The following is a 26,666-nucleotide window of genomic DNA, read 5'->3' on the forward strand; positions in this document are numbered from 1 at the left end:
AACTCCTGACCTCAGGTGATCCACCCACCTTGGCCTCCCAAAGTGCTGGGATTATAGGCATGAGCCACCACACCCTAAAATAAAATATTAACAGCATTTACCTATCACGGGACAAAACTCAATAGGCAATGTCTACAATTAATAAACCACAAAATAGAAAATGTCTTCATATTTGTCAGTATCTATCAGAAGATACCAAAAACACAAATAGTTAAATATGGTTTCCTCTGAAAGACAACACTGGGAATGGCAACATTTATTGCTGCAACACAAACTATCCCCAAACATAGTAGCTGTGATGGTTAATATTAGATGTCAACTTGATTGCATGGAAAGATGCCTGGATGGCTGATAAAGTATTGTTTCTGAGTGTCTGTGAGAGTGTTGCCAGAGGAAATTGACATTTGAGTTGCTGGAAAAGCATTAGTTATGAGACGGTTTCCCTACCCTGAGATGTCCTTCAATGCCTCAGGGAGAGGAAAACCCACCGATAATGTGAGTGGGCACCATCCAATCGTCAGTCAGTGCGGCTAGAACAAAGCAGGTGGAAGAAGGTAGGATAAGTTTGTTTGCTGAACCTTCTGGCTCTTTTTCTTCTTCCCGTGCCAGACGCTTGCTTCCGCTCCTCCTGCTCTTGAACATCAGACCCCAGGTTCTTCCGTCCTTGGACCCTGGAACTTGCACCAGCAGCTTCCCAGGGGCTCTCAGGCCACAGACTAAGGCTGCACTGTCACCTTCCCTGGTTTTGAGGCTTTCGGACTTGGACTGAGGGACTGCCGGCTTCTCTCTTTCCTCTCTTGCAGACAGCCTGTTGGGGGACTTCACCTTGTAATTGTGCAAGCCAATTCTCCCTTATAAACTCCCTTTTTTACTATTATTATACTTTAAGTTCTGGGATACATGTGCAGAATGTGCATGTTTGTTACATAGGTATACATGTGCCATGGTGGTCTGCTGCACCCATCAACCCATCATCTACATTAGGTATTTCTCCTAATACTATCCCTCTCCTAGCCCCCCATCCCCCAGAAAACCCCAGTGGGTGATGTTCCCCTCCCTGTATCCATGTGTTCTCATTGCTCAGCTCCCACTTATGAGTGAGAAAATGCAGTGTTTGGTTTTATGTACCTGTGTTAGTTTGCTGAGAATGATGGTTTCCAGCTTCATCTATGTCCTTGCAAAGGACATGAACATTTTGTATGGCTGCATAGTATTCAATGGTATATATGTGCCACATTTTCTTTATCCAGTCTATCATTGATGGGTATTTGGGTTGGTTCCAAGTCTTTGCTATTGTGAGTAATGCTGCAATAAGTATATGTGTGCATGTGTCTTTACAGTAGAATCATTTATACAGCCAGTAATGGGATTGCTGGGTCAAATGGTATTTCTGGTTCTAGATCCTTGAGGAATTACCACACTGTCTTCCACAATGGTTGAACTAGTTTACACTCCCACTAACAGTGTAAAAGCATTCCTATTTCTCCACATCCTCTCCAGCATCCGTTGTTTCCTGACTTTTTAATGATCGCCATTCTAACTGGCATGAGATGGTATCTCATTGTGGTTTAGACTTGCATTTCTCTAATCATTCTCTAATGACCAGTGATGATGAGCTTTTTTTCAAATGTTTGTTGGCTGCATAAATGTCTTCTTTTGAGAAGTGTCTGTTCATGCCCACTTTTTGATGGAGTTGTTTCTTTCTTGTAAATCTGTTTCAGTTCCTTGTAGATTCTGGATATTAGCCCTTTGCTATTGGATAGATTGCAAAAAATTTCTCCCATTCTGTAGGTTGCCTGTTCATTCTGATGGTAGTTTCTTTTGCTGTGCAGAAGCTCTTTAGTTTAATTAGATCCCATTTGTCAATTTTGGCTTTTGTTGCCATTGCTTTTGGTGTTTCAGTCCTGAAGTCTTTGCCCAAGTCTATGTCCTGAATGGTATTGCCTAGGTTTTCTTCTAGGGTTTTTATGGTTTTAGGTCCTGTGTTTAAGTATTTAATCCATCTTGAGTTAATTTTTGTATAAGGTGTAAGGAAGGGGTCCAGTTGCAGCTTTCTGCATATGGCTAGCCTGTTTTCCCAACACCATTTATTAAATAGGGAATCCTTTCCCCATTGCTTGTTTTAGTCAGATTTGTCAAAGGTCAGATGGCTGTAGATGTGTGGCATTATTTCTGAGGCCTCTGTTCTGTTCCATTGGTCTATATATCTGTTTTGGTACCAGTACCATGCTGTTTTGGTTACTGCAGCCTTGTAGTATAGTTTGAAGTCAGGTAGCATGATGCCTTCAACTTTGTTCTTTTTGCTCAGGATTGTCTTGGCTATATGGGCTCTTTTTTGGCTCCATATAAAATTTTAAGTAGTTTTTTTCTAATTCTGTGAAGAAAGTCAATGGTAGCTTGATGGGGACAGCATTGAATCTATAAATTACTTTGGCCTGTATGGCCATTTTCAAGATACTGATTCCTCCTATCCATGAGCATGGAATGTTTTTCCATTTGTTTGTGTCCTCTCTTATTTTCTCAAGCAGTGGTTTATAGTTCTCCTTGAAGAGGTCCTTCACAACCCTTGTAAGTCGTATCCCTAGGTATTTTATTCTCTTTGTAGCAATTGTGAATGGAAGTTCACTCATGATGTGACTCTGTTTGTCTATTATTGGTGTATAGGAAAGCTTGTGATTTTTGCACATTGATTTTGTATCCTGAGACTTTGCTGAAGTTGCTTATCAGCTTAAGGAGATTTTGGGCTGAGACAATGGGGTTTTCTAAATACACAATCATGTCATCTGCAAACAGAGACAATTTGACTTCCTCTCTTCCTAATTGAATACCCTTTATTTCTTTCTCTTGCCTGAATGCCCTGGCCAGAACTTCCAACACTATGTTGAATAAGAGTGGTGAGAGAAGGCATCCTTGTCTTGTGCTGGGTTTCAGAGGTAAAGCTTTCAGCTTTTGCCCATTCAGTATGATATTGACTGTGGGTTTGTCAGAAATAGCTCTTATTATTTTGAGATATGTTCCATCAATACCTAGTTTATTGAGAGTTTTTAGCATGGAGGGGTGTTGAATTTTATTGAAGGCCTTTTCTGCGTCTATTGAGATAATCATGTGTTTCTTCTTTTTCATTGGTTCTGTTTATGTCATGGATTACATTTATTGATTTGCATATGTTGAACCAGCCTTGTATCCCAGGGATAAAACCTACTTGATCGTGATGGATAAGCTTTTTGATGTGCTGCTGGATTCAGTTTGCCAGTATTTTATTGAGGATTTTCACATCAATGTTCACCAGGGATATTGGCCTGAAATTTTCCTTTTTTGTTGTGTCTCTGCCAGGTTTTGGTATCGGGATGACGCTGGCCTCATAAAATGAGTTAGGGAGGAGTCCCTCTTTTTCTATTGTTTGGAATAGTTTCAGAAGGAATGGTACCAGCTCCTCTTTGTACCTCTAATAGAATTTGGCTGTAACTCCATCTGGTGCTGGGCTTTTTGTGGTTGGCAGGCTGTTTATTACTGCCTCAATTTCAGAACTTGTTATTGGTCTATTCAGGGATTCAACTTTTTCCTGGTTTAGTCTTGAGAGGGTGTATCTGTCCAGGAATTTACCCATTTCTTCTAGATTTTCTAGTTTATTTGCATAGAGGTGTTTATAGTATTCTCTGATGGTAGTTTGTATTTCTGTGGGATCAGTGGTTATATCCCCTTTATCATTTTTTATTGTGTTTATTTGATTCTCCTCTCTTTTCTTCTTTATTAGTTTGGCTAGCAGTCTATTTTGTTAATCTTTTCAAAAAACCACCTCCTGGATTCATTGATTTTTTGAAGGGTTTTTCATGTCTCTATCTCCTTCAGTTCTGCTCTGATCTTAGTTATTTCTTGTCTTCTGCTAGCTTTTGAATTTGCTCTTGCTTCTCTAGTTCTTTTAATTGTGATTTTAGGATGTTGATTTTAGATCTTGCCTGCTTTCTCCTATGGGCATTTAGTGTATAAATTTTCCTCTAAACACTGCTTTAGCTGTGTCCCAGAGATTCTGGCACATTGTGTCTTTGTTCTCATTGGTTTCAAAGAACTTATTTATTTCTGCCTTGGTTTTGATATTTACCCAGTAGTCATTCAGGAGCAGGTTGTTCAGTTTCCATGTAGTTGTGCAATTTTGAGTGAGTTTCTTAATCCTGAGTTCTAATTTGATTGCACTGTGATCTGAGAGACTGTTATGATTTCCATTCTTTTGCATTTGCTGAGGAGTGTTTTACTTCCAATTATGTGGTCAATTTTAGAATAAGTGCAATGCAATGCTGAGAAGAGTATATATTCTATTGATTTGGGATGGAGAGTTCTGTAGATGTCTGTTAGGTCTGCTTGGTCCAGAGCTGAGTTCAAGTCCTGAATATCCTTGTTAATTTTCTGTCTTGTTGATCTGTCTAATATTGACAGTGGGGTATTAAAGTCTCCCATTATTATTGTGTGGGAGTCTAAGTCTCTTTGAAGTCTCTAAGAACTTGCTTTATGAATCTGGGTGCTCCTATATTGGGTGCATATATATTTAGGAAAGTTAGCTCTTCTTGTTCTGTTGATCCCTTTACCATTATGTAATGTCCTTCTTTGTCTTTTTTGATCTTTGTTGGTTTAAAGTCTGTCTTATCAGAGACTAGGATTGAAACCCCTGCTTTTTTTGCTTTCCATTTGCTTGGTAAACATTCCTCCATCCCTTTATTTTGAGCCTATGTGTGTCTTTGCATGTGAGATGGGTCTCCTGAATTCAGCACACTGATGGGTCTTGACTCTATCCAATTTGTTAGTCTGTGTCTTTTAATTGGGGCATTTAGCCCATTTACATTTAAGGTTAATATTGTTATGTGTGAATTTGATCCTGTCATTATGATGTTAGCTGGTTATTTTGCCCATTAGTTGATGCAGTTTCTTCATAATGTCAATGGTCTTTACAATTTGGTATGTTTTTGTAGTGACTGGTACCAGTTTTTCCTTTCCATATTTAGTGCTTCCTTCAGGAGTTCTTGTAAGGCAGGCCTGGTGATGACAAAATCTCTCAGCATTTGCTTCTCTGTAAAGGATTTTATTTCTTCTTTGCTTATGAAACTTAGTTTGACTGGATATGAAATTCTGGGTTGAAAATTCTTTTCTTTAAGAATGTTGAATATTGGCCCCCCACTGTCTTCTGGCTTGTAGGGTTTCTGCAGAGATCCACTGTTAGTCTGATGGGCTTCCCTTTGTGAGTAACTGCACCTTTCTCTCTGGCTGCCCTTAACATTTTTTCTTTCATTTCAATCTTGGTGAATCTGATGATTATGTGTCTTGGGGTTGATCTTCTCAAGAAGTATCTTTGTGGTGGTCTCTGTGTTTCCTGAATTTGAATGTTGGTCTGTCTTGCTTAGGCTTGGGAAGTTCTCCTGGATAATATCCTGAAGAGTGCTTTCCAACTTGGTTCCATTTTCTTTGTCACTTTCAGGTACACAAATCAAACGTAGGTTTGGTCTTTTCACATAGTCCCATATTTCTTGGAGGCTTTGTTCATTTCTTTTCATTCTTTTTTCTCTAATCTTGTCTTCTCACTTTATTTCATTAGTTTGATTTTCAATCTCTGATATCCTTTCTTCTGCTTGATCAATTCCACTGTTGATACTTGTGTATGCTTCACGAAGTTCTTGTGCTGTGTTTTTGCACTCCATCAGCTTATTTATGTTCTTCTCTAAACTGGTTATTCTAGTTAGCAATTCCTCTAACCTTTTTTCAAGGTTCTTAGCTTCCTTGAATTGGGTTAGAACATGCTCCTTTAGCTTGGAGGAGTTTGTTATTACCCACCTTCTGAAGCCTACTTCTGTCAATTCGTCAAACTCATTCTCCATCCAGTTTTGTTCCCTTGCTGGTGAGTTGTGATCCTTCAGAGGAGAAGAGGCATTCTGGTTTTGGGAATTTTCAGGCTTTTTGCATTGGTTTTTCCTCATCTTTGAGGATCTGTCTACCTTTGGTCTCTGGTGTTGGCGATCTTCAGATGGGATTTCTGTGGGTTTTTGTTGATGTTGATGCTATTCCTTTCTGTTTGTTAGTTTTCCTTCTAACAGGCCCCTCTGCTGTAGGTCTGCTGAAGTTTGCTGGGGGTCCACTCCAAACCCTGTTTGCCTGGTTATCACCAGCAGAAGGGGCAGAACAGCAAAGATTGCTTCCTGTTTCTTCCTCTGGAAGCTTTGCCCCAGAAGGGCACTTGCCAGATGCCAGTCAAAGCTCCAACAGACCTGCCAGCAGTGTCTGTCAACCTCTGCTGGGAAGTGTCTCTCAGTCAAGAGGCACGGGGGTCAAGGACCCACTTGAGGAGGCAGTCTGTCCCTTAGCAGAGCTGGAGTGCTGTGCTAGGAGATCCCCTGCTCTCTTCAGAGCCAGCAGGCAGGAATGTTTAAGTCTGCTGAAGCTATGCCCACAGCTGCCCCTTCCACAACGTGCTCTGTCCCAGGGAGATGGGAGTTATATGTATAAGCCTCTGGCTGGGGCTGCTGCCTTTCTTTCAGAGATGCCCTGCCCAGAGAGAAAGAATCTAGAGAGGCAGTCTGGCTACAGTGGCTTTGCAGAGCTGCAGTGGGCTCCGCCCAGTTCGAACTTCTGCTGGGGCTTTGTTTAGGCTTGGCGGGGAAAACCGCCTACTCAAGCCTCAGTAATGGCAGATGCCCCTCCCCCCCACCAAGCTTATGCATCCCAGGTCAACTTCAGACTGCTGTCCTGGCAGCAAGAATTTCAAGCCAGTGGATCTTAGCTTACTGGGCTCTGTCAGGGTGGGATCCGCTGAGTTAGACCACTTGACTCTCTGGCTTCAGCCCTCTTTTCAGGGGAATGAATGGTTCTGTCTCACTGGCATTTTAGGCACCAATGGGGTACGAAAAAAAAAAAAACTCCTAGTGAGCTGAGATCATGTCATTGCGCTCCAACCTGGGCAACAGAGCAAGACTTCATCTCAAAAAAAAAACCTCCTGCAGCTAGCTCAGTGTCTGCCCAAATGGCTGCCCAGTTTTGTGCTTAAAACCCAGGGCCCTGATGGTGTAGGCACCCGAGGGAATCTCCTAGCCTGTGGGTTGTGAAGACCATCGGAAAAGCCTAGTATCTAGGCCAGAATGCACAGTTCCTCACGCACAGTCCCTCAAGGCTTCCCTTGGCTACGGGAGGGAGTTCCCCCATCCCTTGCACTTCCCAGGTTAGGTCATGCCCCACCCTGCTTCTGCTTGCCCTCCGTGTGCTGCACCCACTGTCTAACCAGTCCCAATGAGATGAGCCGGGCACCTCAGTTGGAAATGCAGAAATCACCTGCCTTCTGCATTGATCTCGCTGGGAGCTGCAAACCAGAGCTGTTCCTATTCAGCCATCTTTGTACCACACAAACTCCCTTTTAAACAGACATATATCCTATTGGTTCTATCCCTCTGCAGCACCCTAATACAGTAGCTTAAAACAAAAAGAATCAAGACTTGAAACAAAAACAATGCAGGGCTTGGTGAGAAAAGTTTGTCACTGCTCCACACAGAGGCAGCCAGAATAGCTCCACTGGACCTCACATGATACGCAGCCCAGATGGGCATGGGCATGAAGTGTCCAGTGCCATAGCTCCACAGTCTCTGCGGGCCAGGCCTCACATGACTGCTCCTTGTGTTCTGCCTCAAGCCCACACTAAATTTCTAATGTGACTTTAGTCATGCATGCTGTTTTGCAAACTTGCTGTCAGCCCCTAAGAATAACAGAAAATCATCAAAATTAAAGAGACTAGAGGGCACAGAACAGGTATAGAGCTCTAGCCTGAAGGAACTCCACTCTCCCCAAGGCTGAGGTCTAGAATGGCAGAGGATTTGAAAAGCATTAGTTTTCAGACGGTTTCCCTACCCTGAGGTATCCTTCAATGCTTGGGTTTACTTTTGGAGCCAGCAATGTACACACTCCAGGATGACATCTTAAATGAGGCGGCCATTTCCTATGTTGTTCCTACATGTTTTCAAAGAAAAAGGACTGCGTTCAGACCTGGCCTGCTCCTGAACATCTCCACAAGACTTAAATTACATGCTTGAACAGCCGGATGGGCAACAGGAAAGCTGCTTGTCATGATACAGAGGCCCGCCAAGAGACAAGCAACTCTAAATCAAAAAAAGGAAGAAAAAAATGCCATTCACAGACCTCTCAGAAACTGGCCCAAGATGGAAACTCAGCTTCTCTGTGTCTAAAACCAAGTCACTGAATCAGGTTGGTTGACTTTGAAGGCTGGAGGCCGATGACATTTGTAAGGGTTGTGTCTTAGAACAACCCACTGCTTTGACATGAGGTAGTGAAGAGGAAAACAGTACAGCTCCAGGTGCAATAGGTCTTTCTTACTGAGAAAAAAGCCCATTTAGAAACAATTTTACCTCACGTGACTTATGGTGACATTGAAAATTGGTTTTTTGTTGTTGATTTTTTGTTTTGTTTCGTTTTGCTTTGCTTTTTGCTTTTGTCTAAAATGCTACTGTAGTAATAGTGTAAAATGTAAACAAGGCTAGAACTTTTCTACTCTCTGTGAGTCATGATTGATTAACAATTACTACTGGGAACAAATACAGCAAGGACAAAGGCAATCAACAGTTAATACTAGAACCTCAACCTCTTCCACATCAAAGCCTTTTTCTAGACTTAATATTATTCTCTCTGTTGAAGATGCTTATATAAAATGGAATGACCTAAAATAAAAACAAAAGTTTTAAGCCTTAATTTCACCTTCCTTTACTCAGATCTTGTAAGTAGTCCATATATGAATTTTAAAATCCAAAGGGAACGGCTAACTTGAAAATTTTAAATACACAAGGTGTTGTATAATATGTAAATAAATTAATCAAGTATTGCCTTTTAATGAAGGAAGACTGGAAGAAGTCTTTTCCATCCAGAAACCAGCATATTTTTACCTCCAGGGTTTCGCATCATTTGACTACTCAGAAAATATTTGAGGAAGTATGTGATGAGGTTTGGAAGTCTGTCCCCTCCAAATCTCATGTTGAAATGTGACCTCCAGTGATGGAGGTGGGGACTGGAAAGAGGTGTTTGGGTCATGGGAGCAGATCCCTTATGAATGGCTTAGCACCAACCCCTCAGTGATAAGTGAGTTCTTACTCAGTTTATGCAAGATCTGGTTGTTTAAAAGAATCTGGGATCTCTCCACTCTCTCTCTTACTCCCTCTGACGTATGATACACCTGCTCCCTCTTCACCTTCTGCCATGATTGAAAGCTTCCTGAGGCCCTCACTAGAAGCAGATGCCAGCACCATGCTTCCTGTACAGCTGCAGAACCGCAAGCCAATTAAACCTCTTTTCTTTGTAACCTATCCAGCCTCCGTTATTTCTTTATAGTGATGCAAAAATGGCCTAACACAGTATCTTTCAGGCACTATTCTAGGCTCTCGAGAGTATAGCCATGTACTGGATATCGATTGTTGCCAAATGAATATCCCAAAATGTAGTGGCTTAAAAGATAGCAATCATTTTATTATTATGATTCATATTTTGACTGCCTAAGCGTATCTAAGCAGTTGTCTGTCAGGGTCTCTGAAATAGTTGCAGTCAGATGATGACAGGGACTGGAGTCATTGCAAAGGTTTCTGCAATCATATGTTTAGCCATTGATACTGGCTGTCAACTAGGACCTCAGCTGGGGCAATTAAACATAGCCTCTTTGTGTAGCCTGGGTTTCCTCACAGCACAGTGACTGGGTTCCCAGACTGAGAGAACCAGGAAGAAACTACATTGCTTTTACGATTTATCCTTGGAAATCACATAGCATCACTACTGCCAATAGTCACAGACCTGCCAAGATTCAAGGGAAAAAAGCATAGACCCCTCTCATCTCTCAATGGGAAGTGTGTCACTGTCACATTCTAATTAGACAATGTGGGATGGGAGATCTTCTTGTGCCCATCTTAGAAAAGTCAATCTGCCATGAGAAATAAAAATATTATACAAATTATCTGCCCTCATACATATGTTTAGGGGCTGGGAGAGCCTGGCAATAAATAAATCAAGAGAGGAATACCAGGCATGATAACTTCTATGCAGAAGAATTAGAGAAAGGAAGGGGAGAAATACAGATGGTGTTGAGCGTACCATCTCTTTCGTACAGTGGTCACAGAAGCCTTCTCTGGTAAGTGGCCATGTGAGCAGAGATCCTGGAGGAACTAATCCATTGAGCCATGTAGATAATGGAGCAAGAGCATTCCAGGCAGGAGAAACAGCAAATACAAAGGTCACATAGGAAGAGAGTGCTCCATGGGCTGAGGAAATGACCAGGAAGTCAGTGTGGTGAGAGCAGTGACAAAGGTTCAAGAAGAAGGCAGAGAGCTTGCTGGGGGCCAAGCTTGCAGAGTCTTTAGCCATGGTGAGGACCATGGTCTTTGCTCTGAGTGACAGGGGAAGCCATTGAAGAGTTTTTAGGAGGAAAATGGTAAAATTAACTTATGTTTTAACAGAATCATTCTGGCCATGACATAGAAAATAGAAGCCACCACATCCAGATACAGAGTGAAAGTGGGAGATGAGTATGGAGGCTCTTGCAGTAAATCAGGTGTAAGATGATGACACTTTGGACAAGGTATTAGTAATTGAGTTGGTGAGAAGGAATCAGGTTCTTATGTTAAATAATGTCTTTTTTTAACATTCAGATAAAAAGCCGTGTTTATGGATTTAAATATTAAAGCCTGAGCTTAAATAATAAATGTTAAAGGATAAAAATGGATCAATTATCACTGGACTGCATATCACAAGCGAATTTTCTTTTAACATAGCATTATGGGTTGTCTCTAAAACATTTTTGAAGACTTTTCCTCTGGCAGCTTTAATACCTTTCCCTCCTGTGACATAGTCCAGGCCACATATCCAAAGTGAAATGCAAATTAAGGAAATTATCACTTAGGCCAAAAATCCATTTGACCGAAGCATGCAGATAATTGAAGAAAACATGTTTTAGGGGGTTTATACGGCCTAGGTAATTCTCTCAACTTTACACATCCCTTTATATATGCAGATAACAGTAGCAGCTGGGGTGAAACTCAAGGGTAGGAAAAATGTCACCCCTGTGAGGTAAATGGCTTCCTGTAGGACAAGAGAGTAAATCACTCTCCAGGCCACTAGGTGCCCTAAAGGAGGTCATTCCCTCCTACACATCAGATCATTCTATTCCCAGGGAGTTTTACGTTCATGCTGGTTCACTGACCACACAGCCAGGATGGTTAGGCAGCTCTTAATAGATTATGTGTTATTTCCTTATTATGTTTGCTAAATGGTGGTGCATCTAATCATTTTTATCATGCAGGGAAATTTCATGAGGTGTCTTTGGCCTAGCCAAATCCTAAAACAGGATTCCCCCATTTATTCCCTTATGCCATAACTGAAATTTAGCTGAACCAATTAGAGGGTACATAATAGGCCAATTAGTTGTTCCTTACTTTTCTTAATGAGTGTAAAATGTGTGCCTGCTCAAATTACAGCTTATTTGACAAGATTCTTTGCTATGCTACTACTATCACGACTTGGCATTATTTCATTTCTTTCAGTATTAACAGCATCAATCACAGTAGCTGAGTATCTCCTGTGAGCTTCCATAGGAATTGAGCTTGTCTTTACAAGGTAATCCTTCACCCTCCAACTCCAGCATCATGACCAGCTGTCTGAATTGCTGGAAAATGACCCCTCAGCAAAACTAAGCTGAAGCCAAACCACATCCTGAAGATGAAACACTTTTCTGGAGAATCAGCTGACACTTCAGATATAAGAGGTTTTGGTCCCATATTTCCAAGCTTTATACATTATCTGGCTGCCACCAGAGGTTAATCAATATGTTCTCTTAGGTTCTTTTTGTGATGATCCATCTACCAAGGTCAAGCAGGAAAAATGAGCAAAATCCATGCAAGGACTAAGATCCTAGCCATGAATTTTGGGGGAAGAGAAACTCTTGGATTATTGTAAGACAGCTAGATCTAGTATCCAAAGGAGAACAACAACCAAAAAAACAAGAATAGAGTCAGAAAATTTTGTAACTTTGTCAACATTTATTTTCACCAAACAACTCATTAAATCACTATAAAAGTCAACGCATATGGTCGGATATGACAGTTTAAATTCTAGAAAGAGTTATAAGTCAAGTTAAACTCATAATACATAATGCAGTCTGGGTGTCTCATCCATGAATTATAACATTTTTATTACATCTCATCTGCAAATTACCAACTTGTTCCCTGTCCTGCCAATCTCTTGATTAAATGGGGGACTGTCAGGCATTGTGAAAATATATTATGGTAAAGGATAACTCCATCATTTGTCTCAGTTATTTCTACATGCTTATTTAAAGCTTTATCACTAGAGCAGCTGGTCTAAACTGAATTGTTGATTTAGCAAAGTGAGAGCAGAAATGAGGAAGCAGAAAAAAATTTGGCCAAAAAGACCTATGTTTTATTGTCATTATTTTGCTGTATTTCATCAGATCTTTTTCTAATATTTGTGTATCTTGAATACTTTTGGTGTCCATTTTGATCACTTTAGTTCCTATTCTTCAAAGTTATTCTCTTCAGGCCTTATTCCCATGGGCCCAACTGAAGGGTGATTTATTCTGTATCTTACACAGATAATGGGGCAATAATTTGTACCCATCAAATTTCCCCATAAAATGGTTTAACATCTTGAATCAGTGCCAATAGGTCAGGTGAGTGAGTCAAGTATACATCACTTCACATTTATCAGAGAGCCACACTGCATTAGGTCCCTATAAAGAACTTACTTAAAAATTGACCTCCTTTATGAACTTTTACTCTAAAAGTAAAGGACACATTGATATATCAAAATATAAATATTAAGTATGTATATATTTGTCATTTTTTAATATTTTCCCTTTATTTGTATTTGTTTTGATTAGTGTGTTTTATTCACTTTTTTCTAGTTGCAAAGTAACAACATAATTATTACAGAAAACCTTAAAGATAAAAAAGTCCTAAAAAAAGTCACCCACAATTTCAACACCCAAAGATATGGAGTGGAAACATTTTATAGCTTTCATGAGGAATTCTGATTTATGTTCTCCACTCATAGTAAATGAAAAAAAGATTGTATTACTAATAGAATTTTTCTCAAGGAGAAAACCACTTTGCTTAGCAACACACCTAAGTAGACATATTTGATTATAAACTTGAAGTCTGTAAGGCCTGATTTGAACCATCTAAGACAAAAAAAAGGAGTATCTGCATGGCTCTACCTCAAAAATGGGTAGGAATCATAGTCTAGAAGGAGAAGAGTAGTTAAAAGAGAGGGTGCACCTCTAGCATGGGAGAAGACTAGCATCTAAGGAGAGTTAGCCAGTAATTTTTAAGGCAGATCTGTCTGAAATGCCAAACAGGAATGTCTAATAGGCTTTTAATAGAAGCAATGAACATAGATCCTCTGACCCTCCAGGTCACCCCTGCCCCAAATGTTCAGTAAAGTCTGCAGTACACTGCATCCTAAATTGTTGAGACTTTGAAGAGAAAAGACATTGGAGATGGGCAAATTCAGTGGAACAACATCATGCAGGAAAAGAAATAGCATTCAACAGGGCAAAATGCAGACCGGAAATTTATAAATGAAGCCAAGGAAAGAATTCCCAGCCATAAGTATTACCAAAAATCTCACTTCCCTAGAATTTCAGAGATAATGGAAGAAACACTGACTTTCCCACTGAAATGGAGACTTAAACCAAATTTTACTTAAATATTAAAGACAACTCCCAGCAAATTGGAAATTTCATGTTTGACACCTGGGTTACAGTTTTAAGAAAATACTGGAAGCTTTATATAATAATAATGATGATGATAATGAAATAATAATGCAGTTTACATACTTACAGGTGATATGATGGAAAAGTCTATGGAAACATTCTAAAAAGACTATTTAGTCAATCAAGTAGCCAAATAAAATCCAAGTTTTGCCAACCACATTCAGAGATAGTTTGCTCAGTTGAATAGAACACTATGCTAATTTCATCCAGGTTTCCTATCTGGTCCTATTAGCAGCTTCTAATCTACCGACCCCATGCACAACTAACTCTCTGGAGAATCTGTGGCACTGGTCATGTGTTAGTTAGGGAGGGGTGCAAAGACAGTAGAGAATGTGGTTAGCTAATATAAATCCATTTGCATTATTAAAGTCCACTCTGCCCTAAATCATAGGGAAACAAAAAAAAGGACTATAATATTGTTTGACTCTGTGTCCCCCTACAATTCTCATGTTGAATTGTAATTCCCAGTATTGGAGGAGGGGCCTGGTGGGAGGTGATTGAATCAAGGTGGGGGACCTCCCTCTTGCTGTTCTCATTACAGAGTTCTCATGAGATCTGGCTGTTTGAAAGTGTGTAGCACCTCCCCCTTCCCTCTCTCTTCCTCCTGCTGCAGCCATGTAGGACGTGCTGGCTTCCCCTTCACCTTCCACCATGACTGTAAGTTTCCTGAGGCCTCCCCAGCCATGCTTCCTGCATAACTCTCAGAAGTGTGAAACAATTAAACCTCCTTTCTTTATAAATTACCCAGTCTCACATAGTTCTTTATAGCAATGTGAGAATGGGCTAATACAGACTACAAGGGTATAATATTCAATTCACAAATAACACCACATAGGAGATTTCAACTACAGTTCAGTGGTCAAGTAAGGGAAAGTCACCTGAAATAAAAAGAGCCAGGCATGTCTGGTAACTCATTTAAATGTATAGAATGACAATGAAGATAGAAAAGAAAGAAAGATGGAAAGGAAGGGAGGAAAGGAGGGAGGAAGGGAAGAAGGGAGGGAAGGAAGAAGGAAGGAAGGAAGAAAAGAAAGAAAGAAAGAAAATAAAGAAAGAAGAAAGGAAAGAAAGAAGAAGGAAGGAAGGAAAGAAGGAAGGAAGGAAAGAAAGAAAGAAAGAGAGAGAAAGAAAGAAGGAAGGAAGGAAAGAAGGAGGAAGGAAGGAAGGAAGGAAGGAAGGAAGGAAGGAAGGAAGGAAAGAAAGAAAGAAGGAAGGAAGGAAGGAAGGAAGGAAGGAAGGAAGGAAGGAAGGAAGGAAGGAAGGGGAGGGGAGGGGAGGGGAGGGGAGGGGAAGGGAAGGGAAGAGAGGGAAAGGAGAAGAGAAGAGAGGGGAAGTGGAAGGCAAAAAAGATAAGGGACGATCCTTCCAGGTGGGACAAAGAATTGTTACAGTATGGGAGATGGGAGATAGAGTAAACCAAATCAAACAGAATATCCAAGTTCAAGTTGGAAAGCCAGAGCAGAATCATATCATGAAGACTAAAAACAAGACTCTGTTTCTTAGCAAATGGAGAGCGAGTATTGATTCTTGATAAGAGACTGCCATGATAAAAGTGTTGTATTCAAAGATCAGTTTTGTCTAGTTAAAGCAATAGAATACAAGTAATATTTTTACCATACAGTAGAGAACACAGAGAAGGTTGCTACTGTAATCCAGGTTCAAGGTGATGAGGGATGTGACTAAAAAATGCCAGCTTCATGTGTGAAAATGACTGTATTTCCTAAGGCACCTGAGAGCAGTTACACAAAGGAACAGGAATTTAGATGCCTATCCTATTTTATTGAAAATTCTAAGGAATTAACAGGACTAATAGGCCTCATGACACAGGGTGGAGTAGGGAGAAGAGAGAGATGGTGGGAGTTGTATGGAATAAAGAGCTTAAGTAGAAAAGCAAGCAAACCTAGTGTATTAGTTTCCAATTTCTGTTGTATAAAGTTATCACATACTTAGTGGCTTGACACAACACAAATGTATTATCTTATGGTTCCAGAAGTCCGAAGTCCAACATGAGTTTCTCTTGGCTAAAATCAAAGTGTTGGTAGGGCTGTGTTCCTTCTAGAAGCTCCAAGAGAGAACTGTTGTCTTCTCCAGTTTCTAGAAGCCACCTATGTTCCCTGGTTCAGGCCTCTTCTTCCATCTTTAAAGCCAATAGTGTAGCATCTTCTAATTTCTCTCTCACTCTGACAATCCTGCCTCTCTCTTTTAGACAGGAGGCCCTTGTGATTGCATTGGGCCCACCCAGATGATCCAGGAAAATCTTCCCATCTCAAGATTCTTATTTTAATCACATCTATAAAATTCCTTTTGCCATGTGAGGCAACATATTACAGGGATTACAGGGTTTGAGGATTAGGACGGGGACATCTTAGGGCTCCACTCGTCTACCTGACCACAACACCTGGCATTGCTTTTCCTAGCAGTACCAGGAAGAACTAAGGGTGGGTACCATACTGCTGACTAATTAAGTATGGGGCCAATTTCGTAAGTGAATGTCATTAACTACCTTTCAACTGGATCAATCATTCTGCCAATCTTTTACCACAAACTCTTCCAAATACAACTGCAACTGCCAAGAGACTGATGGACCAGAGAATGGCTTCTTCATTCCAGGCACTTCTAAAGTCCAAGTGGTCAAATACCAGCCTCTTTTTACCAATGTTCCCACCTGTTTCATGCAGCCAAATTTCACTAGAGGAAGGTAAAGCTAATGATTCCCTCATTCTCTGTAGTTTGACTCTCTCAAAGTGGCTAATAAGGAGGACAAATACAACTTAGACATCATGCCACATTCAGAGCAAAGGCAGCTAATACTAATGTACAAAACCAGGAGAAGCTATTGATGTTTTTTAAGTCAATATAGGGGGTTGGGTCTTCATTTTGCTTTGAAAATACCTTTTTGTGGAAGATAGTTTCATTTTATGTAAACAGATGATTTGTATAAATAATAATAACTGTAATAATGAAAATAATGTCTACTTAGTGTAATTTAATCTTTAATTTGTCTTATGGAGATAGAAAATTTACAAATGGAAAAGGCATGCCCACGTTTGAGAAAAAAACAGAGGGAGAAAGAGTAGGATGCACACAGAGATCAGTGTTGTCCAGGATTTTCATCTTCCTCCTTCTCTCCTGTGGCTCAGGCTAAGAATGGCATGGGTCATGCCATCTCAAAGTAAACTAGGCATATCTGTGGGCCTGCCTCTGAGATAGTCTAAAAGTCTTGCCTATTTCCCAGAAGATTAGCATGGAACAGTAGCCCCTAGAAAATACCTTTAGCCCAATATTATGGGAATTAACCCAACCCAGTTTATGTAGAATATCCAGCTCTGGAATGAAGAATCGATGATAATCCAGGAGGTTAAAAAAGAAATAACTCAATTTTAGAAGATGAAAAGAAATAGGCACAAACAGGCAGGATACGGAAATCAATCTAGATGTTGTGCAAACCTTAGTGTCATTGCAGGTGTTAGTGAAATCTACAGTCTGTAGCAAAGATTAGGACCAGCAGTGAGCCACGGTGATTGCATGGGTTAGACAAGGAGAACAATATTCCTGTCAGCATCACCTTCAACCATGCAATCACACCTATATATAGCCTAAATGAATAAAACACTTTTATCAGGGAAAGGAAGACATACATCTATTATTGTGTACAGTTTCTAACTGACATGGTAATAAAAAAAAAAAAAAACATGTTATCACTTGCTTTTTTTCTAATGGGCTACTTAAATGAAATTTTCAATGACAGCAACCAACAATGAGTAGAAGACCATTAAAATCAGTTAGGATTGTGCGTCACTGTTTTTAATACAAAACCTGACAATGATTAAACAATTATGGGATTTGTTTGCCTCACACAACTAAGGATGGAAAGTGCTGGCCTGACAGGCCTCAGTGAAGCCATCAGCACCCAGCCTCTTTTTACCTTTTGGGTTCTGCCATCCTTAGCATGTAGACCTCTTTCTCCACACTTCCAACCTCCTGATTGCCAGATGGCTGCTGCATCCCGTGGTCCCACTTCCCCATCCCAGGGAAAAAGAATGGGATTGGGCAAAAGGCCAAAAGGGTAGGTGAGCTAAATCTATTCTCTTTTAAGAAGTTTTGTGGGGGTTTTTGGGTTTTTTTCTTTTTGAGATGGAGTCTCACACTGTCGCCCCAGCTGGAGTGCAATGGCGCAATCTCGGCTCACTGCAACCTCTGCCTCCCAGGGTCAAGCAATTATCTTGCCTCAGCCTCCTGATTAGCTGGGATTACAGGCACCTGCCACCATACCTGGCTAATTTTGGATTTTTAGTGGAGACGGGGTTTCACCATGTTGGTCAGGCTGGTCTTGAACTCCTAACCTCGTGATCCACCTGCCTCAACCTCCCAAAGGAAGTTTTTATAGAAGACTCACCCATATTGCAGACTCATCGTCTGCTTGTAGTCATTGGCCAGAATTGTGACATGTGGTCATGCTTAGCAGTGAGGTAAAGGTGCCTGGCTCTGAGACGGGTCAGCTGAAATGAGTCAGTCAGAAAAAGCATTCAACTGGAAATAAAAATCATCGCTTCACAATCAAGCACCAAGGGCGAAGAAAAGGAGAAGGGAGAGAAAAGAGAGAAAGAGGAGGAAAAACATTTCCTCATGGAAAGCATTTTCTTGGTATTTAGTAGCATTTACAGGACACCAAAACTGTTTTCTAGTGAGGTGGTGGCATGTTTTTCCCTGGAGATTTTTAAGGGTTTTCCATTGCAATCAAATGGATGAAAATGTTTTATAATTCATCTCTTATTGGAAAACAAGGAAAGGAACAAGGTAGTCCCCTGAGATGCCATGTCATCTCTATTCAGGCTTCCAGAATACTAAGTTCCTTTCTTCTTCAAAATGTTTAGGAAAGTGTTCCTGGCAATAATGCAGAGGCTACAACCCCAGGAATGAGGCCAAAAGAAAAGATGTTCAGATATTTTTTAAAATAAAAATACTGAAATATTCCCAGAGATACATTAAGTGCTATGGATGTTTAATTTTGTGTTGGAATGATAAATGTAGGGTCAAGTTCTACACATAAGGGTCCCTCATAGACCTAAACATGTAAATCCGAGATGGGAGTACAAAATTACAAAATCAAGAATCTAGTTGCTTAAGAGGGAATATTATCATTGCAAATATTCAGGGAAGACTTCAATTGAAAGAATATATATATGTGTGAGTGTGTGTGTGTGTATGTGTGTGTGTGTGTGTGTGTGTGTGTGTATGTGACAGAGGGAGGGAGGGAAACAGAGTTGGGAGAGGGGAACAGAAAGAAAAGGCCATAGAAATGTGTTTTACAAATAAAACTCTGAAAACACTGTATTCCACCTGTGCAGAAATTATTGACAGCAGCCTTATTTTGCTGACCTAGCAAGATATTTATCCAGCAAATCTCCTAACTACATAAGAACACATTGTCAAATTATTTAACTTATTAACAACTTAACAAAACAAAACTTTTTTGCAAACTCTCTGCTCTGGAGGCATATCTCAGGTTTATAAATTCTCATTCTCTGCTCTTGCTGCAGCTACTACTCCCATTCCTCTCTGATCTAGTAGGTCTTCCTCTTTCCACCCTTGGCTCCAAATCCCAGTTGAGCCATTTCTCTTTGTCGAAGAACCTGCATTACAGCCCTGCAATCTTGTGTGCATTTGCCCGGACTGAATATATTCTAGTGGTTCCCTCCAATAATCCTCTTGTCTAGACCCATATAATTTATGAAAAGGAATTTTACGAAGGCTTAAATGTAGTCTGTGCCATATTCAATTTAATTCAATAAATATTTATTGAGAGCCCACCTAGAATTGTGCTGTGCACTGTGTGAAATATAAAAGAAATACATAGCACAGTCCCTCCTGTCAAGGAGTTTGCAATATTCCTGGGAATAAAACTTGGATGCTGAAGTAATTATAGGATGCAAGATAGTATAGAGCAATGCAATAAAATTATGTAACCAAGACCACAATATAAGGTACAGACAACATTATGTTCGGTCAGGGCAAGCAGGATAGAGCTATGGGGAATAGTTCACAGAGGAGATGGAACTTGAGCTTGTCCTTGAGAGATGTATGGGCTCAGCTGGGAGCAGCAGTGGAGGAGGGCACTTGAGGCAGCGGAAAGAGTGTGAGTAAAATCAGAAAGCAGGAACAGTAGGCATGATATGTAAGAGGAAAAAGTGAAGAGGCCAGCCTGACTGAAGAGAAGAGGGAATGGAGTTTGTGAAGTTGTGTTGGAAAAAGCTGGATAGAAAGAATATAATGAAACCACAGAAAGCCTTGAGGGGCACAGTAACAAATCTGAGCTTGAACCATATGCTCTTAATCTCTCTATATCCCTTCCTTGATGTTTTATCATTGTCATTAGAGAATTCCTTCATTGACAGCCAGCACGACAGGCTGGGCAGAGCATGGACTACAGAGTGAGAAAGCACTGATTCTGCCCCACATACAACCTGAGAAAAGTCATTTTACTGCTCAAGCTTCAGGTTCACAACTGTAAAAATGAGAAAACCAATGCCTATAATTTAGGACTGTTGTGAAAAATAGAGATTATGTGTATAATGTATCTTGTGGATACAAACAGATGGAATCTTCTACGAGTTTCATTCATCCAGTAACTATTTGTTGAATGTGCCAAACACTGTTCAGCACAGGGAAAATGAAAACAAAAACACACAGAGCTTATTCTCAAGACTTGAACAGATACGGTTTGAAACGGTGGAAAGACAGTAGCTTGGAATTGCATATACTTGTAACTGAAGCCCATTCCCACCTTGTACTCGTTGTATAACTTCGTGATAACTATTCAACCACTCTGAATTTCAGTCTCATCATCTGTATAATTGGTCCAATGGTATCTACATTATAGGCTGATGTGGGGATTAAATACAAATGTGTAAAGAATCTAATCAAGGGCCTGACAATTTTAAGGCATTTAAGAAATGCAATTTGTATTATAGTGAAAGGGTAGGCATGAAAAATAATCTTATAACAACAAGTAAATGACTGGAAGGGAGTTAGAGAATTCTTCACAGATGACACAGTCACTTCACTGAGACTTAAATAACAAATAGGGTTTGCTAAGTGGGCATGTGTTAATAGGATATTCCTGGAAGAAGAAACAGGATATGAAAAAATACAGATATTAAAAGGACTGGCTTGTTCTAGGACATGCAGAATTCAGTATTGATAGATCATAAAGTTGAAGGTGGAAAGTCCCAGAGAAGAAAATGGTCAGATAGGTAAGGGCCAGATTATCAAGAGCCTGGAATGCCACAAAAAGGGGTTTGGATCCCATCCAATAGGCAACGGATAGTCATTGATCAATGTTGAGTAGTAAAGTGACTTGATCAGCTCTGTATGTTGGAGAACTCTCTCTAATATGGAGGTGGAAAGGCAGGGACAGCATTTAGAGGCTATTCAAAAAGTTCACATGAAACATGGAGATAGACGAGATGGGATGATTACTAGAGATATTTAAGAGTTGGTTCCATCAGAATTCAGTTTTGATTAGATTTTAGAGAAGAATACAGATTAACAAAGAATCTAAAATGCCCCTTCTTTTCTTGCAGGAAGGTAGTGCATTTCTTGAGATCGAGAACACAGATGAGAAGCAGGTTTGGAGTCAAGATGATATTTCCTGTCTGAGATATGATGAGCTTAAGGTGCCTGTGGAATATTCAAGTAGAAATCTGGCCACATCATTCTGGAGTACAGAATGGAGAACTAAGCTCACTGGTGATGTGGAATTGGATATCGTTTATATATATGAATGAAGGTTAACCATAAGAATGGACTCGCCCAGGGAAAAGGACATGAAAAGGGGCAGGCTATTCCTACTTAGCCTTAATATTGAGCTGCTCAAGGAGACAAATCCTTTAGGGTAAAAAGATAAACCTCAAATATAGAGTCTGTTGAGGTATGCCCAAGGTCAAAGAAATTCATTTTCTGGCATACTCTACCTGATGTAAGTTTCATTTGTCTGAAAGAAATGAGAGGGACCACATGGAGAGGCGACCTTGGATATTGAGGGACTACATACAGGATGACAATTATAAACACACTGTCTCTAGGAAAACACTTCATTTACAAAGCAGATTTGACAGCTCAAGTTGCTTTTTGGCAGAGCAGTCCTGCCTGGCCCCTGTGTGACCTGGTGAGCTTCGATTACAGCATTGATGCTGGCTCTACCACAGAGACCCCCTAAAAGGGGAGTGATAAATGAGGTCCTGTCAGGCTTCATTCCCTGGGTGGCCTTGAATCTCTGCCGTTATCTGTTACCCTGCCAGTACTGACAGTGATGAACACAAGGCAGGCAGCTAACGACACCCCGATTCATTACCCAAAAAGAAGGGAAAGCAAAAATAAAGGGAAGGTGATTGCCATGTGGAAGCTTCTCTCACGTCAGCGCCGTCTTCCTCCTACAGGTTTGAATGGTGAAGAAATGATGGACCCTGTTTGTCTCAAACAAGGACTCTAATGACACAACAAAACAAGTCACAAGAAAGTTTGCCTGGAAAACTATACATTGGCCTCTTCCTGGTAAAGTCCTTCACAAGCCTTACAAACAGAGAAAATATTCAGCGATTTGTTTGTTTGTTTGTTTTCCAGTCCACTCTTACTTGAGAAAAATGCAAAACATCAAAGACACAAAAAAACTGCCAGTCTATGCAGCTTGCCCATACTAAATTGTTATTCATTTCAGGAGAGTGTACAGTTTCTTTCTGTAAGACTCTATTAAACCAGTTACTCTACAATAGCAAACATTTTAGGCAAACCTAGCCATTGCTTCCCATAAAGATATTTATATCTCTAAGTGGTATCTGATTCATTCCAAAGAAATATGTTATCGAGATTTGGTTTGTTTGTTTGTTTGTTTTTGAGGTGGAGTTTCACTCTTGTTGCCCAGGCTGGAGTGCAGTGGCATCATCTCAGTTCACTGCAACCTCCGCCTCCCGGGTTCAAGAGATTCTCCTGCCTCAGCCTCCTGAGTAGCTGGGACTACTGGCACCCACCACCACTCCCAGCTGATTTTTTGTATTTTTGATAGAGACGGGGTTTCACCATGTTGGCCAGGCTGGTCTCAAACTCCTGACCTCAGGTGACCCACTTGCCTTGGCTCCCAAAATGCTGGGATTACAGGTGTGAGCCACCATACCCGGCCAGAGATTTTTGTTTTGACTGGTTTTTTCTGATCTAAAGGGGAATGATGGTTTTTATGTTATTGTTTCCCTTTTCTCATTAACTGGACTTCCTGTGATACCTGAAGACACTGTGCACTTTAATAAATACACTTTGAATTTAATGCTCAAGAAAGACAAGATTTTCCATCTTAATTCAATCTATCTTGATCTAGGGTGTTAATTAGAGTACTGGCTTTGTGGGACATCAAGAGGAAGAATGTTATTAAAAGGGAGAAAAAATAATTCCATGGTCAAATAGATTTGAAGAAACTTGAGTTACTCAATTTTATCAAGTTTCTTTCCTACAGGACTTTTTCAGTCCTTAATATACAAGCGTGCATATTGACTCTCCTAAAACTATTGTCTGCAATATTTTTTCTTAGCATATTTTGTGCACTATTTATCTAGACCAGTGTTACATAGAACCACACTTTGGGAACTGTTAGTCTAGATTTACCACAAACCCCATCTTCTCACTCATTTATTCCATTAATAAACTCATATGATTATCAAGCTATAGCTAAGTATTTGGCAGAGCAAAACAGCCTGAGGGTGGGATCAATGCTTTAAAAAAAAAAAAAAGGTCTGCCCCCAAAGCATGTATATATCTTGCCCCTATATTCCGCTCTTATACATTCTGCCTTTTAACCTTATTTTCAACATTTCCTCTCTAAGGGAAAGAAGCATGAGTTAAAGAAGATACTGATGCGGAAAGAAGAGCAGTTATCTTAAATTTGGGACAAAGGCAATGAAGGTGATTAATACATGGATTTTATCCTTGCTTTTTGCGTAAGACAAAATTGTTTTTCTAAAAATAGTAGCATGAAAACATCACCATTTCTTCTGGAAAACATTCCAAGCTTGTTTTATATACGTATGAATGAAAGTTGTGAGAACTTCAGAATACTTAAAAACTACAGCATAATTTTCATAAGCGCCTCATGCAAAAGCAAGCATATAGGGACGATTCACTTCATTGTTATAAGACAGCTAAGCACTGTATGTTTCTTGTTATGTAAGATGGACACACATTAGCAGCATTTCTCATATTGGCTATTTGGTTTCTTCTACTAAAGCAAGCCCCTAGTGTTGTTCAAAATAGCTGAGGAGATGTAAAGTCTGGACTTCAGCACAAACAAACTTAAAAAGAGATATGAACTAACCAGAGTTGTTGATCAGTGTTTGCTTGTTATTTTAGCCATAGAGCAAAGAAAAAAAAAGTAAACAAATTTAAAGCACACTAGAACTTTCATTATTTAAGCAATTTTAAACTAGTATCCAAAGTAGTACTTAAGCAAACTTGTAATGACTAGAAATGGACTATAAAGCCTCTCTGATCTTTTTCATCTTTAAAAAGCAATCACGATTCAGGAGAAAAGAACTGTTCATCCAAGAACTAAAGTAATATCTGAGAGAGATGAAACAATCATTATAAATTAGAAGTAGCCCATCATTCATTTTTCTGCTATCTTCTCTCCAGGAGAAAGTTGACTCTCTGGAAAATCTGACTGGTGCTCTTTCCTCATGTGTCCCAAGAATTTAAAAGCCAATTGTGATGTTTCCAAAACAAAGTACAGAGAAAGACACTTCTATTTCGTTCCTCTTTCCCAATGGCAGATTATTTGGATCCAAGCTTCATGGAATTTACCCGAGATGGGATGAATATAATTTTGTGTTTTTTTAACAGAATAAGGTTTATCTCTCCACAGTTTCCATGTAACATTCTTTTTTTCCTACAACCAACTAGGTGCCTTCCACTTTTTCTGTGAAGGCATTTATTTCTGGCTGGCCAACCTGAATTGTTCCATTGTCTTGCTACCCACTCGTGATGAATAAACTTCCTTATTTCTGAGTTCTCTGAGATCTGGAGGATTGATGGGCATGAAGGAAGAACCACGACTGCCAATGAAGGCAGGAATTCATCTTATTAGTCTCTGGTTTGAGTTAATCACTGGGGAGATAATATTTTAAACTCCAAAAGACTTCATGAAATTTTCCAGAATTTCTCCAGAGACACAGATCAATAGACCAGAATAATCAAGAAAAGGGAGCACATTTGCCAAATGCCACTCACTTGGTAGGGTATGTTACTTGAGTGAGCAAAAGGGTTCTTACGGAATTATTCCAACCCTATGAAAGAAGGAGCAAATCAACCCTCCAGGAAAGCTCCTCTAAATTGCAGCTAAAGATAAAAGAAAGGGTGACATTTTAATTCCAATCTTCAATCCTCAACAGAGGGATGCGGGTGGCACTTGTTTGTTATGTTATTCAGTTGATAAACAGCTTTCCCACAGCACTGAGCAATCACTGCCCTGTACTCTCAAAATAATGCACCATGATATGGGGACCCAGGGCCCCATAATTTTGCCAATGGCTCCCCTCTTCTCTTTCAGCGAGAAGCAACCGAAAATGAAGCCTGCCTGATTGCTGTGAGGGTTCCTTGGGCTTCAGCAATGTTTAAATATTAGCCCCCAGAGCTCAGAGCTTAACTCTCAGCAGCAAAGCAGAGTTATCTACCCTGGTGCCCTGAACCAGGCATAAAAATTCAAAAATTTTAAAGCAAAGCCTAAGTTTAGAAAAGAATATCACACATGGCGGGGTACAAGGAATGAATAAACCTCTAGCTCCCAACAACATTTTCCAAAATGGCTCCTTTACCACTTCTAAATGTGAAGCACACAGATCTCCGGGTATGGGGGCTCTCCTGCTTCTAGATGCCCCCTCCCTCCACACTGTAAGCTTTATCTGCACCTGCACCTCCTCTAAGACTTGGCTCCTTCCTGATTATTTCTGCCTTCAATGTGATATGCTCATCTTATTTTCTTATCCTCTCTCTCCTCTCCCTGTTTCATCTCTTTCTCTGTTCATCCTTATTCCTCTTCATCTCCCTCCAAGCCCCTTTCATCTCTGCTTATGGCAGCCACTTAAGCATTGGTGGGTGCTCGAACTTGGCTTACCTGACAGGGGTTCCCTGAGGCTGTCCAAAAGAAACAAGACCCTAAGAAAGTATAAAAATCTGAGCTGCAACAAAGCATTTTTTTTAACTTGAATTCAAAAGTATTTTCCTAAGCCCGTGCTGCGTGCGCTGTATTGTTAACTTCTATCAAAGGGGTTCATATCTCAGGAATCACGGGAAACTTTCAAACATGATTGATGGCCGGTCAAAAGAACATCCACAGCGCGATAAGCTGCAGAGAGGGAATGTGCTGAGCCGGTTCAGGATTGCCTGGCTGTGCCTTTCAAATTCCTTTCATCGCAATCGGTGACTATAAGCATTGCAGGGTGAGAACAAGCCAGGACTTTGTGGAATATTCTTAACTGCTGATATGTAATCCATACAGCCAGTGGTAGCAACCCGAGGATAAAAGATTTAAAGAAATACAGACACAAGGACTGATTTTTTTTAAAAAAGGCAACTTGGAAGGAAAAAAAGAGAGTGAGAACAGTAAGATTTATGTTAACCCATTGGGAGTGCTCTGGAAATCTCTTTGATGAAGGATTGAGATTGCTTTGAAGCAGACTTTATTGAAGCAAAAAGTAAGTGCGGTGTCCAGGGACTTGGGTCGACTGGGTCACTTACCAGTCTTCCTGACTTTGAGTTTCCTTTTTCTTCCAAATTCTGCATGTTACCAAGCTCCTAAATGCTGCTCTGTAAAAATATTTTC

This window comes from Colobus angolensis, unplaced genomic scaffold, assembly GCF_000951035.1.
Source record: "Colobus angolensis palliatus isolate OR3802 unplaced genomic scaffold, Cang.pa_1.0 Scaffold235, whole genome shotgun sequence".
NCBI lineage: Eukaryota > Metazoa > Chordata > Mammalia > Primates > Cercopithecidae > Colobus > Colobus angolensis.